This window comes from Mirounga angustirostris, unplaced genomic scaffold (assembly GCF_029215605.1).
Source record: "Mirounga angustirostris isolate CCGP_5_RB_7025 unplaced genomic scaffold, mMirAng1.0.hap1 SCAF_5, whole genome shotgun sequence".
Lineage (NCBI taxonomy): Eukaryota > Metazoa > Chordata > Mammalia > Carnivora > Phocidae > Mirounga > Mirounga angustirostris.
The window spans coordinates 92,886,415-92,904,864 of record NW_026991713.1 but is presented as its reverse complement, the minus strand read 5'-3'; the positions used below and the strand labels follow the sequence as shown (position 1 = coordinate 92,904,864).

The 18,450-nt window shown below is 43.5% G+C and overlaps 1 long non-coding RNA gene across 1 annotated transcript in view; it reads right to left on the bottom strand.

The window, feature by feature from the left end:
- LOC135364342 (uncharacterized) overlaps nucleotides 1–18,450 on the bottom strand; it is a 51,931-nt gene that overhangs the window by 6,052 nt on the left and 27,429 nt on the right. Inside the window, exon 2 of the long non-coding RNA XR_010411220.1 lies at nucleotides 1,937–2,055. This is a non-coding gene — a long non-coding RNA (uncharacterized LOC135364342). The remainder of the gene's footprint in view (nucleotides 1–1,936; nucleotides 2,056–18,450) is intronic.

The window sequence follows — 18,450 nt, the reverse complement described above, 5'->3', positions numbered from 1 at the left end:
TAAAGTGAAGCCTAGTCACCACCCTTGTTCTAAGAACTATTCAAGTCAATCTAGTTTATTTAAGGATATTCTTCTCAGGACTCAGACCAGCTCATCACAGTTCTGAGAGAGTGCTGGAAGCTGAAGTCACAGCCCTTTAAAAAGTGTTACTTGTTTTTACTGTGTCCTCAATGCATATGCACATGATACACACTGTTGTTTCTTTGATTTATTTTAGAAATGTATTAATATTTTAGGCTTGCTAAAATTTGAAGTAACTTTAAAACCCTAAGCCTGTCATGATAGAAAAGACCATAGAACACTTTGAAAAAGATACTTGTATTTCTATCCCCTCAGCCAAATGTGAACTGTGGCAAATAACTCTGCCGACGTCTCTCCTCGTCTACGGCTCCTGTCTTCTTCGTATGCTGCCCTTCCTCTCTTGCTGAATTTCACCTATCTGGAGTCACTGCTTCTGGGAACAGTTCTGCTTTGGGTCAGCTATGCCGTCACAAGATTTTATAGTCTCAGTTTTCTTCAACTGCAAAAATACTAGATCAACTAATACCTATTCTAGCTATAAAGAATAGATTCTCGGGCACCTGGGTGGCTCAGTCGTTAAGCGGCTGCCTTCGGCTCAGGTCATGATCCCAGGGTCCTGGGATCGAGCCCCGCGTCGGGCTCCCTGCTCTGCGGGAAGCCTGCTTCTCCCTCTCCCCCTCCCTCTGCTTGTGTTCCTGCTCTCGCTATGTCTCTCTGTCAAAAAAATAAAATCTTTAAAAAAAAAAAAAGAATAGATTCTCTTGATTTAATTATATCTTATAATCTGCAAAGTACTAAAACGCTTGGTGACACCCTACTGCCACTGAAATCTCTACCCCCAACACCCTCACCAGTTGATTTTCATCCATTCTTGGCCAGCTTCAATTACATTTCCTTTAAATAATATGAGGAAACTCTGAAGCATGTTTTCTCAACATCAGCACTACCGACATTTTGGGCTAGATAATGTTTTGTTGTGGAGGACTGGTCCTGTGCATTGTAACATCTTTGGCCTCTACCCACTAGATGCCAGTTAGCAACCACACTACCACCCCCTACCCAGTTATGACAACTAAAAATGTCCCCCGGAATTACCAGATGTTGCTGGGGAGCAAGGGGCCAAATTATCCCGAATTGAAAAACCACTGCTGAATGTTATCTATAAAAGGGCTGTATATACTGTGAGTTTAGGAATTACTGTATTTTTTTAAGATTTTATTTATTTATTTATTTGACAGAGAGAGAGAGAGTGAGTGAGAGAGCACAAGCAAAGGAGGGGCAGAGGGAGAGGGAGAAGCAGATTCCCAGTTGAGCAGGGAGCCCAATGAGGGACTTGATTCCAGGACCCTGAGATCATGACCTGAGCTGAAGGCAGATGCTCAACCAATGGAGCCACCCAGGTGCCTGGAATTATCGTATTTTTAAACACGTGTTTTTGTCAATGTGTTGTAGAAGAATATGAGATCAAGTACACGCAAAGAGTAGGGAAGTGGTACTCAAGGGCATTCTACTTCACTGTCTGCCTGGAATTGTCTTAGGAGAAAAGACAGACTCTCTAAGGAGGTCTTAAAAGAAGTTGTGACCCACAGTACAGATCATCCCCTGATATAAAAAAGGATCCTCTATCTAACTTTGATAGAAATCGACTCAGTGTCCAGCTACCTTAAAACTGATCAACGGTTTCATAAGGACACAGGAAGCATGATATAAGAAAATATTTACCATCAAGTGGGGTCAAGGGATAGATAATATGATTAGTCAGAGTCTAGTTATTTGAGTTGCCATAGACGGCAATCCAACTTACCTACTACTTGTTTTTACAGGAGTCTTAAAGAAATAAAATGTGCACATGAGTAATATCTCAAACCATACAAAAAATATTCATTGGGAAGTAAATTTCATTCTCACCCCTGACCTTTAGTCTCTGTTTCTTGGAGAACCACTGATATCAGTTTCTTGGTCAGCAGGAGAGATGTTACGCCCCTCTGCATGCCCTGCACACATGTGCGTGTTTCAGTTCACACATCAATAATCCTGCAATGACAAAACCAAAATCAACCTTCAGCACAGTCACAGGAAAAACACATTTTACCCGGTCACCCTGAGAAAGGGAAAAACTTAAGTATTAGGCATTTTTCCGCCTGTCTGGTTTGCTTTTAATACTATATTTGGTCAGTTCTAAGATGCCCAGTGTCAACATTTCAGCACGTCGGGAATTGGAACATGTCTTAGATTTTACCTTACATTTGATGAAACACAGAATTATTCTGATATTCATAACTAGATAACCCCAGAAAGTGCATCATTCTTTTATCCAGAGGTCGGTGGACTAAATTATCCTTTTAAATCTTCCAAAAGGGTGAAGAGTGAAGGAAAAGAGCCCGGCTCTGGCCCTGAGGACACAGCCATCTTCCGGGTGCAGCAGGGGAGACATGCCCCGCCCACGCTGCAGGGGGTGCGGATGCTGTCTGATTATCTTTATATGGAAGAGTTTCACCCATTACTTGTGTTTTCTGCACACTCTCCTTCCTGCCCAGGTTAAACAGGCCATGTGGTAGAATGGAAAGAATCTGGATTTTAGAGTTAGGAATGCCTGGGTACTATTTCTGGGTCTGACACTTTCTATGTGGTGCCAGGCAAGTTACCATCCTGAGTGGTAGTTCCCGCCTCTGTAAAATGGACATAATGATTGCTCCTTCTCAGGCTTATGGTAATCATTAAAGTCGCTAGCAGTGTGAATGTCATGGAATGCCTGCCATCCTTCCTTCCTTCCTTATCTACTATCTACCATGTATCTATTGATTCATCTACCTATCCCTTCCCCAGGTGCCAGCCCTTGGAAGTCCCCAAGCCCTCCGGTTTTGTAGGGTCATCTCGCACTTTAAGACTTAATAAAAATGGGGGCACCTGGGTGGCTCAGTTGGTTACGCCACTGCCTTCAGCTCAGGTCATGATTCCAGAGTCCTGGGATCGAGCCCCTCATCGGGCTCCTTCCTCTGCGGGGAGCCTGCTTCTCCCCCTCCCTCTGCCTGCCGCTCCCCCTGCTTGTGATCTCTCTCTCTATCTCACTATCTCTCTCTCTGCGTCAAAAAAAAAAAAAAGATTTAATAAAAATGAACTCACAATGCAGTCCCACTTAAGATGGAATACTCCGCGTCCTTCCCAATATCTCTAGGAAGCCTTCGTAGGACCTTTTCACTGCTCCCACTGAATTCTTTCTCTCCACTCAGCATTTCACCTCCTGGGCTATTGGTTGTTCTTTTGAAACAATTTGTCACTCTGACAGCCAGCACGCCAAACCCCTCGCGTCCGAACTACGGCAGACTTAAAGCTGTGTGTGAAGGCTTTATTATGTTTTGTGGCTATTAAAGAGGAGCTCACACTGCAGTGCACAATAAAACAACCACTAGGTTAAAATCGAATACTAGGCTTCAGTGCAGGACGACGGCACGGAGTAGGGAGTGTGGACTCGAAGCCACACTGCTCAGTTCAAATTCTCTTTCCATCACTTCCTAACCATGACCTTGGTGTTGGGAGAGGCAGTGTGCCATGGACCCCAGGAGTCTCTGCACGACCTTTCTGAGTGCGCCAGACCACGGCACCTCCTCATCCTCTGACCCCAGCAGTTTCCGTAGCAAGTCACGTAGCAGTTAGGTCGGTCAGGGTGCTCACGGTGTGAGTACTTTACACCTCACTTGCTATAAAAAGTGCTGAGCCTTTGACCCCGGGTTCTCCACAGGCAGCACGCCCCGCCGTGTGAGTAGCTGCCATCTGGGCCCGTTACCCCCATGGGACTCAGGGGCAGGGAACCCCGTGGCCGCGCTGATGTTCCCGCTGTTTGCTGCGCTGTGAGTCATAGACCATCTGGGCCCCATCCGTTCAGTCTCATCTCTACTTCTGCACCTATGAAGTGTTGGCAGGCCAACCTGCTGCTGGCTTGCTCGTGTCCCTGGCAAGCCTGTTGCTCTTTGCCATTTGGGGCTTTTCCCCGATACTTGGTTAAGTTACTTAATTTCCCTGTGTCTCAGTTTCTACACTTGAAAATGGGGATAATAATGATAATAATAGTGCTCAAATCCTATTGTTTTGCGAATCAAATCAGTTAATTTAAGTCAAGCACTTAGAACAGGGCCTGCACGTAATTATATTTAAACTAATGCCATATTGCTTAGTTCTGTTTTCTCCTATCTGTTCCTAACTTCTTGCCTTCCAAAACTCAAAATTCTTTTAAATTTTGCCTTCTAAAGATCAAAATTCTACCTTTATTTTGCAGGGAAATTCCCACTTGCTAGGTCACAAAGGCCAGGCCCTGGGGGCTAACTTTTCCCAAACAAAATACTTAACAACCCCACCCCACCCCACCCCCGCCCCCGCCTCGAAGTTCTTCAATGAGAAATGTTTGTGTCCCTCTCTGCTACAACAGAGGTGATATTCAAATCATGTAACAGCTGCTCTTGTAAGGGCACTGACCCGTCAGAACTCTCTGGAAGGTAAATATACCAGCAAAAATCAAGCCTAGCTCCAGTGATCTGTGTACTCAGGGCCAAAACATATTTTTTTTGAAATACAAGAATTTAAAATATTTTCCCCTTTCCTGCCTCTAACAGGCTGATCAGATATTAGCAAGAGGACTTTGTTGACCTAATTTGAGAGGAGGGGTGGATAGTGGGTGTAGATACAGAATAAAAGAAGCTTGGAGAAGGGGTAGATCTATCTACATAAAATAGGAGCTGCATGAGAGGAAGCAAAAGATCCTGGGAGTGAAAGGAGGCCGATGAGAAAGAAGAGATCTGTAGGGAAAAGCAAGGATGAGATGAGCGTTCCTGGAGAGAGCGGACAGAAATATTTGAGCTGCTCACAAGACGCATAAAAGTCTGGGAAAAGGAGGTGCCCGCGCAGAAGTTTAAGAAATCTTGCCATGTGGGGCGCCTGCCTGGGTGGTTCAGCCCTTAAGCGTCTGCCTTCAGCTGCGGTCATGATTCAAGGGGTGCGGGGATCGAGTCCCGCGTGGGGCTCCCCGCTCTGCGGGAAGCCTGCTTCTCCCACTCCCCCTGCTTGTGTTCCCTCTCTCGCTGTCTCTCTCTGTCAAAATAAATAAAATCTTAAAAAAGAAAGAAAGAAAGAAAGAAATCTTGCCATGTGTTATGGGATGCGGTTCTCTGGTCCCTGTCTCTTTAAGAAACATCTAAATAAAGACACTGTTTTCAAAGATCATTTTGGAATGAACTTTGTGTTTCTTTTGAATGTGACATCATGCTGAGGATGGTCCTAATGGCAGCCAGTTAATGTCCAAGTGTCTATTTATACATAATATTTATAATATAAATAGAAATATAATTATTTGAAGGATTTATATACGTATTATATATAATATTTAAAGCCCCCCCCCACGCAACATACACTATCTGCGTATACACTGATAATATATCACTTGAGACATGCAATGAGTCATACTACATTTATCAAATATACACGTGTGTGTGCCCGCGTGTGTGTGAATGCTTCGCACTTAAAGAAGGTCAAACGCATGCACAATCTGGCGCGGCTTGCTGAGACTCCAGCGAAAGTGAAAAAAAAGTGTCTCTTGGAGGTAAATTAAGAGAGCTGGGTTTTTTTAAGCGATCCTGGAACCAGGTTTGTGGGTGACTGGCTCTCTGGTGCTCATTTGCAGCAAAGGAGGAAAGGCAGATCATTGCGTAAAGGTATGAAAACACAGCACCCGCACACAAGAGGAAAGTACAAGAGGAAAGCGAGGATAGTAAATAATAGGGCCGAGCCAGTAAGTTGCCAGAACAACGGGGGGCGGCCGCTGTGTGTGGAGCAGGCTTTACTTTTGCCCGTGGCTTGACACTTTCTGTTGCCTTACATTGGATCTGTTTATCCCTGCATCATGTTGAGTTCAAAGTGCAGCTATTCACACTTAGACCAAACATTTTTCTTGTCGATTGATAGAATTACACTGGAGATCTAGGAAGTCTTAGAATCTGTCACTTTTTGCAGTGTGCATCATCCTGCCGTCTTTCTTGACTTCTTTCTGCCTCAATCTCCTCTGCTCATTAACCTCCCTGCTCCTTCACTGGTGCAAACAAATTCCTTCCTTTTACGTAGTAGTTTGGAAACCAACTTTTGTTATAACATGTCCCTAGGATCTCAGTCTTCACCCCCCAACACCCCCCCAGGGTGATTTAAGGATTTTTTCTCCCCCCCCCACCCAAGATGGAATTCTTACAAATAAAAGTTTTTTCATCACCTCCATAATTAAGTGTGCAATGAATATATTTTTTCGTGTAGTGGGATAATATGTGGATATTTATGTGGGTTTTTAAAAAATTCCTCTTACTTATCTCTTTTTTCCCACCATTCAAAGAGTGTTAGGTTTTTTAGAACTAGAGATACAGAGATGCTACAGGGTGAACAACTAAATGCTTAACTTTTAAGCTCTTGAAAATAATTTTGTGAAGTCTATAGCAGAGAAAAAGGTCTTAAAAGCTATGGCTTTCAATTATAAGAGCGAGGCACTTGAGAGAGAAACGTGGTTGTTGTTGTTTTTTTTTAATCCCCAAAGTCTGTTTGAAATATCCAGAGCCAACACCTGGAGGACCAAGTACATAATATTTATACCATAACCACAGAGAGGAGTATGTGATGTCATAAAAGCCGTGTCCGGCTCGGAAAATAAAGTTTGGCCAGCACACGGGAAAGCAAGGATTGTGGGGGATGTGTTGAGGGCTCCATTGCTGGTGGGGCTGCTGGGGCTGCTGGGGCTGCTGGGGCCTGGGGCTGCCTCTCCTTCCCAGAAGCCCAAGTCTCTAGAAGAGCAGAATAAGCTTAAAATACATTTGAAGGGCGCCTGGGTGGCTCAGTCGTTAAGCGGCTGCCTTCGGCTCAGGTCATGATCTCAGGGTCCTGGGATCGAGCCCCACATCGGGCTCCCCGCTCTGCAGAGAGCCTGCTTCTCCCTCTTCCACTCCCCCTGCTTGTATTCCCTCTTTCACTGTGTCTCTCTCTGTCAAATAAATAAATAAAATCTTTAAAAAAAAAAAAAAAGATTTAAAATACATTTGAGACATTCCAGAGCAAATAAAACCATTGCCTGTCTTCGCAGACAATCTGAATGACACAACCTCCGAAAGCATCCTTATGTCTGCCTGAGCAAGACGAGGATCAGGGTGGGGCTGGCCCTAAGGGCCTGAGGGACTCTCACACAGTCTCAGTCTCTCTCTCTCTCTCTCTTTTTTTAAAGAATTTATTTATTTATTTATCTTAGAGAGAGAGAGCACAAGCAGGGGGAGCGGCCGGCAGAGGGAGACTGAGAAGCAGGCTCCCCATGGAGCAGAGAGCCCCACATGGGACTTGATCCCAGGACCCTGGGATCATGACCTGAGCTGAAGGCAGACGCTTAACGACTGAGCCACCCAGGCGCACCCCTCACAGAGTCTCTTACACCCCGGCATGATGCAAGGGAAGGAGCTGGAATGGCCAGGCCCCCTGAGAGGGAGCGGGACAAGCTGGGGGCACCAGATGCATCTTTGTGGTTAGGACAAGGAAGATACAGAACTGAGATGTGACAACTGGGGCCCATGGCAGGGATCAGCAGGGACAGAGAGCAGTGCCCATGGCCTGAAGGGATCAGTTCCAAAGGTCAACATAGAGACATCCGTGGCCCAAACACACTTAATGCCACAATTTCACACAGGCAACCCTCAAACTCAGAGGCCATCCAGGAGCAAAAGAACTAGAACTGTAGGGTTGGAGGGTTACTCCTAAGAGACTGAGCTTTAAACAGAGTAAATTATCAGGATACAAGTGAAAATGGAGGCTCATGAACTAAGCTGGAATCAGTTATAGAGAAATCATTAAAATGTGTATATAGGCCATCCTGTGCTAACACAAAGTTTGCACTCCCAAATCTTTTGGAAGAGTTACTTGGCAGCAGCTACTAAAATTAAAAATGCAAAAACCCTTTAACACAGCAATTCCAATTTTAGGATTCTATCCTTTAAAGGCAAAAGAACCAGAATGCAAAGAGATGTGTATAAATATTTGACAATATTTATAGTGTCAAAATACTGGAAATAGTTTGAAAAATATCTAACAGTGAGGATGGCGTAAAAAAATTGCATATCCAAAGCCTGAAATATTTTGTAGCAATTAATATGCTGATATATATTACTTTTAAAAGATTTTATTTATTTATTTGAGACAGACAGAGAGAGAGAGACAGTATGAGTGGGGAGGGCGGAGGGGTAGAGGGAGAGAGAGAGAGAAGCAGACTCCTCACTGAGCACGGAGCCCGACACCAGGCTTGGTCCCAGGACCCCGAGATCATGACTCGAGCCTAAGGCAGGCACTTAACCAACTGAGACACCAAGGTGCCCCAGTATATATTATTTTTTTTTAAAAGCAAGTTATAGGGAGCCTGGGTGGCTCAGACGGTTAAGCGTCTGCCTTCGGCTCAGGTCATGATCCCAGCGTCCTGGGATCGAGTCCCGCATCGGGCTCCCTGCTCCTTGGGAGCCTGCTTCTCCCTCTGCTTCTCTCTCTCTCTCTGTCTCTCATGAATAAATAAATAAATAAATCTTTAAAAAAATAAAAAATAAAAAAAATAAAAAGCAAGTTATAGTGTGAGTGTCTATTTTATTTTTGTTAAAAATGGGGGTCTTTACGTATGTTATTATAAAAATAGAAAATGATACATCAAACTGTCAACAGTAGCTCTTTAATGGGTAGTTTTGAAGAAGGAGAACACTTATTTTTTGTTTATGGACTTCAATATTGTTTGACTTGAAACCAGGAGCATGTTCTAATGTTCTAATATATTTTAAGCAAGAAAACAAAAATGTGAAAAGAAAAAAATAGATACGAGAAGGGAAAAAAATCCCCTCAATTTAGCACTAAATTTCAAATTATACTTTCAAAAGTGTCCATGAAAAAGTGCATATCGTTCTGAAAGATTAGATTTTCACTTCTCTCCTGCTTGCCTTCCCTTAACTCTGCACCTCTGGTAAAAGGGATGAAATATAATGGAATGGCAGGGGTGGGGGGAGTGCCTTAAAATAAATCATTCACATTGTGGAATATACTGAAGAATGAAGATTTGATCTGGACTGTTTCTGAGCCCTAGTTTTCAAGTCCCATGTTCAGCCTGGGGAGTCGAAGTTCCCTTTCCCTGCTAATACCCCTTACTCTGAGAGTTTCTCTACCTGCCCCCACTCTCTGCACCCCAAGTCCACACGCCTTCCTGTTTCCCATACTACCCACATTCACACCCCCAGATCTCCTTGTCTCTGACCTCATCATTTCTTATTGCTGCCTACCTTCAGGTTTCCTCATTCCCCTTCCTCAGGGCCCTCTTTTGTTTTTCAGAACACACTAGACCTGGAGGGCCAGTCAGTAGAGCATGTGACTCTTGATCTCGGGGTTGTGAGTTCGGAGACCCACGTTGGGTGGGGCGCTTACTTAAAAAGAGAGAGAGAAAGAAGAACACATTGGACATCGTACTTAATTGTGGGAGGCATTTACCTATTGGACGAAGCACTGATGGGGCACCTGGAATCCATAACAGGTTCCACACTAACTTTTTTCATGAAAATCACCTCAACCTCAGACATGGGATCAAGGAAGGGTGCGGGGCTGGCTGGGCTGGGCTGTTTTTAACCACAAGTCAAGTATGGAGTGTTCCAGGCTGTGGGGGAGAGGAAAGGCGAAGATTAAGTGGAGTCTGAGAAGAGATCAGAAAGACGACTGAGCTCAAGGAGTTGATGGGATGGTTTGTCAAGCTAAGAAAGGAAAAGTGAAGAACAGAGAAATAAGAGTATCCTTGAAGAGATTCAGCAGTTAAATTGTTAAGTGCCGTGTCTACTCGGGCCTTCTTTCTCGTGGGTCAGTGCATGTCACTGAGCTCCAGATATGTTCTTAAAATTTCAGAGTCAAGAAGGACAAATGTGGGGTTCCTCCAGAGGAGCTTTCACAAGGGTGTCCATCAGAGAGAAATATGTGTGTACGCTTGAGTATATTTTCCACTTCATGACTTAGGATAAAAAGTACAAAGTAAGCATTGCATTTTTTCCAAAAGGATATTTAATATCCCAACAGTCATTCTGATCTACTTAAATCAGAATCATTTTTGATGTGATGACGAGCAACGGGAAAAGTTTGGTCTCCATGGGGAGATTTTGTGCCCCACCAAGTAGTCTAAGAACTAAGTAGATCAGTGTTTTCTGGGCAAAAATATCAGCAATTCATAGGAAGCCGGTGGCTGGAAGCAGGGCCAAATGAGTCCGGAGGCCGTGCAGTCCTTGGTGGACTTGGTACCACTGGGCTCCTTTTTAATGATGAAACCACCCTGAAGGCATTTGACTCACTTCAGGACCTATTTAATGCTTAATCCCCTGAGCCCCGACTTCTGCTCAGCATTCTGAAGCAGCCCTGAGGACCCGAACCAAACTACTCATGAGGAAGTAAGTAAACTACTCCCACGCACCAAGCTGCTCCCCTACACAGAAGTGAGAGTAAGTTCAAAATTGAGTGGAAGTGCTTGGAGTCAAGGCCTTTGGCCTCTTCCTGCCCGTGTTAAGCAACCCAGGCACACACTACCAGTGTCCTGGCAAGAAACTCTTACTCTCACAACAGTGGGAGGAAGGCCAAAGAAGACCAAAACCTTCAAACAGAAGCTCAGGAGCAGAACTGGGAAGGAGAGGGAAAAGTGAGGCAATTGCCCGGGGCATACTGGGCTGGTGACTCAGCACACCAGCCAGCGAGGAGCCTGCAATTCTGGAAGACTTAGGGTTGATGCCACCATGGGGGGGGGGGGGATGTATTAGTGCAGAGGAAGAGGGTAGATGTACGCGTCGAGAAAAAGTGCATGGTCCAGTAGGCAAAGACAGAGATGGAAGCCTTCTCCACCAAGGACGTTCTGGTTTCTCTGTCCAGGCCTCTGGATAAACGCTGCAAAAAAGAAAATGCCCAGCAGGTGGCAGCACCAGATAACTGGAATAAAACCAGAGCAAACGGCCGCACTTCGGTTCAGCTTGCGCTCACTGCACTGTAACTTTCTTCGGTGGGAATTCATTTAGCGATTAGTGGGTATCTCCCCAAGAAGGAGGAGGCATCCAGTTCATCTTGGAATTCCCAGCACCTAGCACAAAGCTTGGCACATGCGGAGTGTATTTGTTGATTGGATGGATCAATGAATGAATGGATGAATAAATACAATTCAATACAATTGCGGGCGGCGCCTGGATGGCTCAGTTCGTTAGGCGCGTGGGACTCTTGGTTTTGGCTCAGGTCATGATCTCAGAGTCATGACATCGAGCCCCGTGTCGGGCTCCACACTGGACATGAGCCTGCTTAAGATTCTCTCTCTCTCCCTCTGCCCCTTGCTCCCCCCCTCGCATTCTCTCTCAAATAAATAAATAAATACTGAAATTTCACCTCAACTAGATAAAAGTCATCTGAAGTGGTCCAATTCCCTTCTTCTTATCACATTACTGCTATTATCATGTTAATTACAGATTTAATTAGTTTAAGTAATAATAATAAAGCACCATACTTTAGATTAATTCTCTCCTTACCCTTTTGCCAACCTACATTCTTATTCTCTGCTTAATTTAATTTTCCCTATCTCTTCTGGAAACTTTTTTTTTTTTTTTAATTTTTTTCTTTTAAGATTTTATTTATTTGCGAGAGAGAGAATGAGAGACAGAGAGCATGAGAGGGAGGAGGGTCAGAGGGAGAAGCAGACTCCCTGCTGAGCAGGGAGCCCGATGTGGGACTCGATCCTGGGACTCCAGGATCATGACCTGAGCCGAAGGCAGTCACTTAACCAACTGAGCCACGCAGGCGCCCTCTTCTGGAAACTTTTAAAAATCACAGGGGTTAAAAAAAAAACAACAACTGAGATTAGAGATACAACAGCTAAAATTCTGGGTTAAAAGAATTCATCTATGTTTGGACGGTATGTTCGTAAGGAAGGCAAAAGACAATTGTTCTTTGATTAGGTGTATTTTTTTAAACCAATGACTTTTTTGCCTACTGTGCTTATTTTAAATTTTACTCGCAAACAACCTCTTCTTTTATTGGCCCTCCCTGATATATGCTATTGTGCTGTGACTTGCTGTTTTTTAGAATCCTTGCATACTACTAATACTTTAAGATACTAAAAACAAAAAACCAGAAATGAATTAATACGTACTGAGAGCTCACTGTTCACCAGGCACTGTGCTATGTTGGGTTGGAGGGGCGACTTTCTATGACTCTTTAGATGGATAAAAAAAATCCTCATCCTTTGTTGACCCAGGGACACAAAATGGCCACACTGGACACCCAAATAAGACCTTCCATATCTATCCATATGAGGGATGGCCAAACTTTCCCTAAAAGTAAATGGCAAGACCTTTGCTACTAAATTAATGGCAGTTAGCCACACCGAGCTGGAGCATGAGGAGCAGTCTATGCATCATCTGAGTTCTTTGAGGGCAGGAATGTTATCTTATGTATATATTTTCATATCCCCCACACCTCACCGAGAGTCTGGCATATTTGAAGGCCTCAATAAATATTTACTGAATGTGTGGAGACTATCAAGATGTAGCTCACTGAACAATGGTACTTGAATCTAAGCCATGTTCTCAGCAGAAGAAAAGAATGGGAAAGCAGATCATGGGAGTCATCATTCAGCAGACTCATAAGAATGGGCCCAGAACCAAAAAAGTTAGATAGCATCATCTAGAACTGGTGACACCCTTGATTATCTTTCCCATCTTAGGAACTCCTATCCTCCCCGTGTTCAACTCTGTTACACCTAATCATCTTACTACAGCTTTTACCCCTTTATTACATATTAAATGCAACTTTCCTGAACTCACAGAGCCCATTTGAGCCCTTCTCATCCCTAAGGGAAAGTTTTATGCCATGGTTAGTCTCCCTAACTACAATACTAGGAATATTGCATCCTTAAAACAATTATCTTAAATATTGATGGTCCCCAGCATTAGGCTTAATTCCTAGTCCCTTTTCATTCTGCCTGCTTTCCTGAAGCAATTTCATCCCCACCCGTCATTTCTATACCAGTAACTCCAGATCTTTAGCTGTAATTTAGATTTGCCTCCTGAATTCTGAGTCCATACATACAACTATTTGCTTACTATACATCTCTACCTAGATGTTGCATAGCTATTAAACATATCCTATCATAGATCAAATTCAGGAGCTTCTGGTTTAACATGGCAGATAGAGCATATCCACTTACCTTTTCCCCCAAAACCACACAAAAACCATAGTAAAGAAGTAAAAAGGTGTGGACATCCCCAACCCAACTCAACAAAGCGAGTAAGATGGAAGCCATGAGAGGAATAGAGATTCCAACAAAGTTCTGGAAGTCAGGAGGTGGAGGAAGAGAGGAGACTGGTGATCCGAGCAGAATAACCTCCAGCCTAGAACACCCGAGAATGAGACTACGGCCAATGAAGAAGTCACCCTGTCTGGAATAAATCCAGAAATGAATCAAGACTCCAGAGACTCATTGAGTCAAGACTCCACAGAGTCTGCAGAAGGCAAGTGTGAGAAATGAGCAGAAGACAAACGAAAGTACTTAGTACCTTCAGAAATATGGAGCATGACATTACATCCATAAAACAAAAGCGAGATGAAAGATACGAGTGCTTAAACTTCATGTTTTTCCACCAACCTGCTTCTGTTTCTGTACTCCTTATCTCAGAGGACACCACCATTATCCACCCAGTTTCCAAAGCCAGAAAGTTGGAAGTGATCCTTTATTCTTCCCTCTCCTTTGCCTCATTCAGTAAACTAAGGGTTGATTCTATCTCCTAAATGTCTTTTTCCCCCAAGCCACTGTCTTTCATAGACTTTTATTATGTCTTCCCTGGATTCCCTCACTGTTTTGATTTCTGTTCTTTCTGACTCTAGCTTGAAGCCTTCCCAAACCATTCTCCAAGATCCTGTAATTCCTACTGAGCCCAGCATCTAGCACATAGTAATCCCCCCTTTCTGCATTTCAGTTACCCATGGATGGTCATCTGTGGTCCAGAAGCAGATGATCCTCCTACCGATGAAAATCCTCAGAAGGTCAATAGCAGCCTAACACTATGTCACAGCGCCTACATCATTCACCTCACTTCATCTCATCACGTAGACATTTTATCATCTGACATCATCACAAGAAGCAGGATGAGTACAGTATGATAAGCTACTTTGAGAGACAAAGACAGACCATATTCACATAGCTTTTATTACAGTGTATTGTTATAACTGTTCTATTTTATTCTTAGTTATTGTTGTTAATCTCTTACTGTGCCTCATTTACAAGTTACACTTTATCATAGGTATATAGGTATAGGAAAAAAACATAGCATATACAGGGTTGGGTACTATCCATGGTCTCAGGCATCCACTGGGAGTCTTGGAATATATCCCCTGTGGGTAAGGGGGGGACCACTGTATGCCCTTCAACCAGAGAGTACTCAAAACTGTTCTGGTTGAGTGATATATCTGACCGTGTGTCCAGCCCTGAGTTTTCACTAACTTCATGCTTTGTTCTTTATATCCCAGTAACATGAATTTACTTTCTGTTCTTCCTCAAAATGCCTCTCCTTTTAAAACCATGTGCTGAGGCACCTGGGTGGCTCAGATGGTTAAGCGATGGACTCTTGATTTCGGCTCAGGTCATGATCTCAAGGTCGTGGGATAGAGTCCCGCATGGGGCTATGAGCTCAGCGCAGAGTCAGCTTGAGATTCTCTCCTCCCTCTGCCCCTCCCCCTGCTCATGCAGGCTCTCCCTCTCTCTCAAATAAATAAATAAATAAAACCTGCAAAAACAAAACCAAACCAAAAAACCCATATGCTGTTATCTCTGCCTGGAACTCCTCTTCTCTTTGTTGGCAAAGAGTTCAGGCTCAGCTCAAGTGTTACTTCCTCTAAGGAAGTCCCCAATCTTCCCTGGACTGATGTGGGATCCTAGTCCTCATATGCCCTCTGTATATCTCAGTTCCCTCCCACGATGGCACTTTTGTGTCAAGTTGTAATTGTGTGATCCCTGTTTCCCCAGACCAGACAGTAGGCTCTTTGAAGACAGGAAAACTAAAATCCTTTTAGCCTTGTATCCCTTGCACACATGTCCCAGGAATGAATGATCATACCACAGCAGAAGGAAACTCAAGAAGTCATCCATATATCCCTGTCCTTGGGCCAGTGAACTATTATCATTCCCATTTTTTTAGTTGAGACCACTGAAACAAAGATTAGTGATTTATTTAAGGTTGCGGAGCTGGAACATACAGGTTTGTATGCTTGGCGGGGCAGAGGCCGGGACGGGAGAAAGTGGTGTTCATAACTCATATCCTGGTTTCCTACCTTCTTATACTGTGACCCTTTCACTACATGATGACCTCTTACTAATCTGTTATCATTCCCTAGAGAAACTCAGTTGGAAAAAGAAAATATAAACAAAATGAATTATTACCCAAACAGACAAGGGGATTGATTTCTTTAAATAACAATTATTACATGATATTTTTAAGCCTAGCCCTGTTCTGAGCCCAAAGGGTGATCACTCTTTGAAATCATTCATTTATTCATTAGGCACTATGTCCCTTATGTAATTTTCGGTTACAACGAGCTGACAAGCAAATGCTTTCACGGGTTATTGCATTCAGTTCTTCCCCTCATTCTCTCATGGAGACTTCTGCTGCATATGCCAAAAATGGCAAATGAGCCAAATATTATCAGTGTGCTGGCCAGCCACAGCCATTTCGGTCCCTACCTCAGCACATTCTCGAATAGTCTACCGTTATTTTACCACATTCTTGAGAGTTTGCAAGTGTTCTTTACTTCAGGGAAGGATTTGTGTCTTCTGTTTCTTTTCTATCTCCCTTGGTGCCCTGACAAAGTGCACTGACCGTAATAGGTGCTCCAGGGGTAACTTGTGTACTTCGAAAAGAAGATAAAAGGGAACTTGCAAATCACTCAGTGATTTTTTTTTTTTAATACTTTCTTACCCATTTCCCTCCCTTGGACACTGTTATTTGATACCTCCTTCCCAGTCTACTTTGCCATTTAAAAAAAAAATTATTCATTTATTTTAGAGAGAGAGAGAGCACACACGATTGGGAGGAGGGGCAGGAGTGCGAGAGAATCCTCAAGCAGACTCCCCGCCAAGCATGGAGCCTGATGTGGGGCTCGATCCCAGGAACCTGGGATCATGACCTGAGCCAAAGGCAGACACTTAACTGACTGAGCCACCCAGGCGCCCCCTGGGTGGCTTGATATACTTTAAAAACAAGATGTCTAAAAAAAAATTGGCTACTTTACCCAAACCCATTTCTTTATCCGTTAAAGATATCATCATCCTCTCAAACGTGAGTCCAGAACCCCAGTCACAATTTGTGTTCCTCTGTCCTCTGCGCTATGTCCCCAGTGGGGTAGCTGAGATGTCTCCACACTCAAGAAAGTCCCCTGTGGCTATGCCTCCAATACCTTCCCATATCCCCAACTGTGACTTTCTAGTGGGGGCTGCCGAAACCAGCACCTCAGTTGTCAGATCCAGTGACTGGCCCAAGAGATGGATACATGACCCAGGCCCATCCATCAGTGTCCCTCCCTGGAAAAGTCCAAACTGGCCCAGGAGAAGATCTCATCTTCTGGTAGGTGCTCAGTTGGAAGATCCACAGACTTGGAGAGAGCTTCTCTGTAGTAGAGAAGAATGAAGATACATTCAAAGAGAGGATATGGAGGAAGAATGATCTGAGACCCTGATTCAATTCTGTACCTGGTTCTATTTCTGTCCTTCCCGTTAAATTAACAAAAATCCAACTGAGTAAATTTGAAGATTTCACTGGCTTTCTTCAATGATTCAGGGGTCCGGCAGCATCCCATCTAGCAATAGAAAGGAACCTCCCCTCTCCCAAGTTGTAGAGGTGGAAAGGGGGCAAAAAAGGGAAGTTATAAGCAAAGAATACACTGCTTCAGGCAAGGTCGCCTTCCTAAGACAAATGGAAGGGGGTCTATATGGCAGATTATCCCACTACTGCTGACCAGGTAATTCCCTGTTGACTGGTTGAAGGTTACATTCCTGAAGGTTGAAACTGTAATTAGGTTAGGTATTAAGTCAAGGTTTGCTGACATGGGGTTTAACACAAGTGACTCCATTTGGGACCTGCTGTCTCCTTTTTAACATTCCCAAAGCTAGGTTAGTAACCTAATTTTGCAAATAAATTCTCCTTTTTAACTTCTTGGGTAAATCAAGTTGGGTTTCTGTCATTTACAAAACCTTAACTTAAGCCTCTTTCTCTTACCACCTGCTTCCCTTTCCCCTGAACAGGTAGGTAAGCATTTAAGCAGTTGCCAAATCATGTGGATTCTACCTCCAAACATCCTTAATATATATCTCATTTTCTTCACCTTGTTCAGGTTCCTAGGTTACATAATGGTTTCCTTACTATATTCCCAGACTCCAGTTTCACCTCCTCTGAACATTCTTCCAACTGGTGTCAAAGAATTTTCTAGAACTCACCCTGACTATGTTAGCCTTCTTTTTAATAACATTCAGGGGTTCCCTGGGACTCATAGAATAAAAATGAAACAGCTCAAACTGCCTCAAATACCCTATGACTTGGTACTTGCTTTCTCCTCCAATTCATTTTTCCCAACCTATCCTTCAACCAAACATGACTATTCACATATCACTAAACATTTCTTGAAGTTTCCTGCCCCTATGTTTGCCATTTTCTCTCCACTTACCAGAGATACAAATTCTACCCATTCTTAAGGTGTCACCTTCTTCATAAAACCTAAAATCTCTTAAATAGTAGCAAATTCTACATTTTCTTGGCATCTACAGCACTTTATACATCTATCAAAACACTTCTTCTCTGTGCTATAGTTATTTTTATACATCTTATTTTCCTTTTAGGCCACAAAGTTCCTTGAGGACAGGAACTCTTCTGTGTTAACCATTAACACTACAGTGTACCAGAATACACCATGGCAAAATATGTCTATCTGGCATATGGATAATCATGAGCTAAAGGCAACTGAGAACCAGCAGATGCAGAAAAGCTACTCCCAAAGACAACTCTTATCACCTGAGAGACTCTTATGTACATAAGAAAATAAATCTTATTTACCATATATTTCCTCCCCTCAACAGCCCATAACTTGCTTCCTCCTCCCAGAAGCTCAAAATCCCTTTTCCTCTTTTTCCCGAGATGGTATGTAAACCTTAATCATCTGGATACCTCCTTGAGCTTTCATTTCTTTGTGAACTCCCATATGCATACATACGTGTGTGTGTGTGTGTGCGCGGGGTGTGTGTGTGTGTGTGTGTGTGTGTGTGATGAAATCCAGTTTTTTTCTCTTGTTTATCTTTTTCTTGTCACTTCAATTGGGAGGGTGGGCAGCCAGTGAACCTAGGAG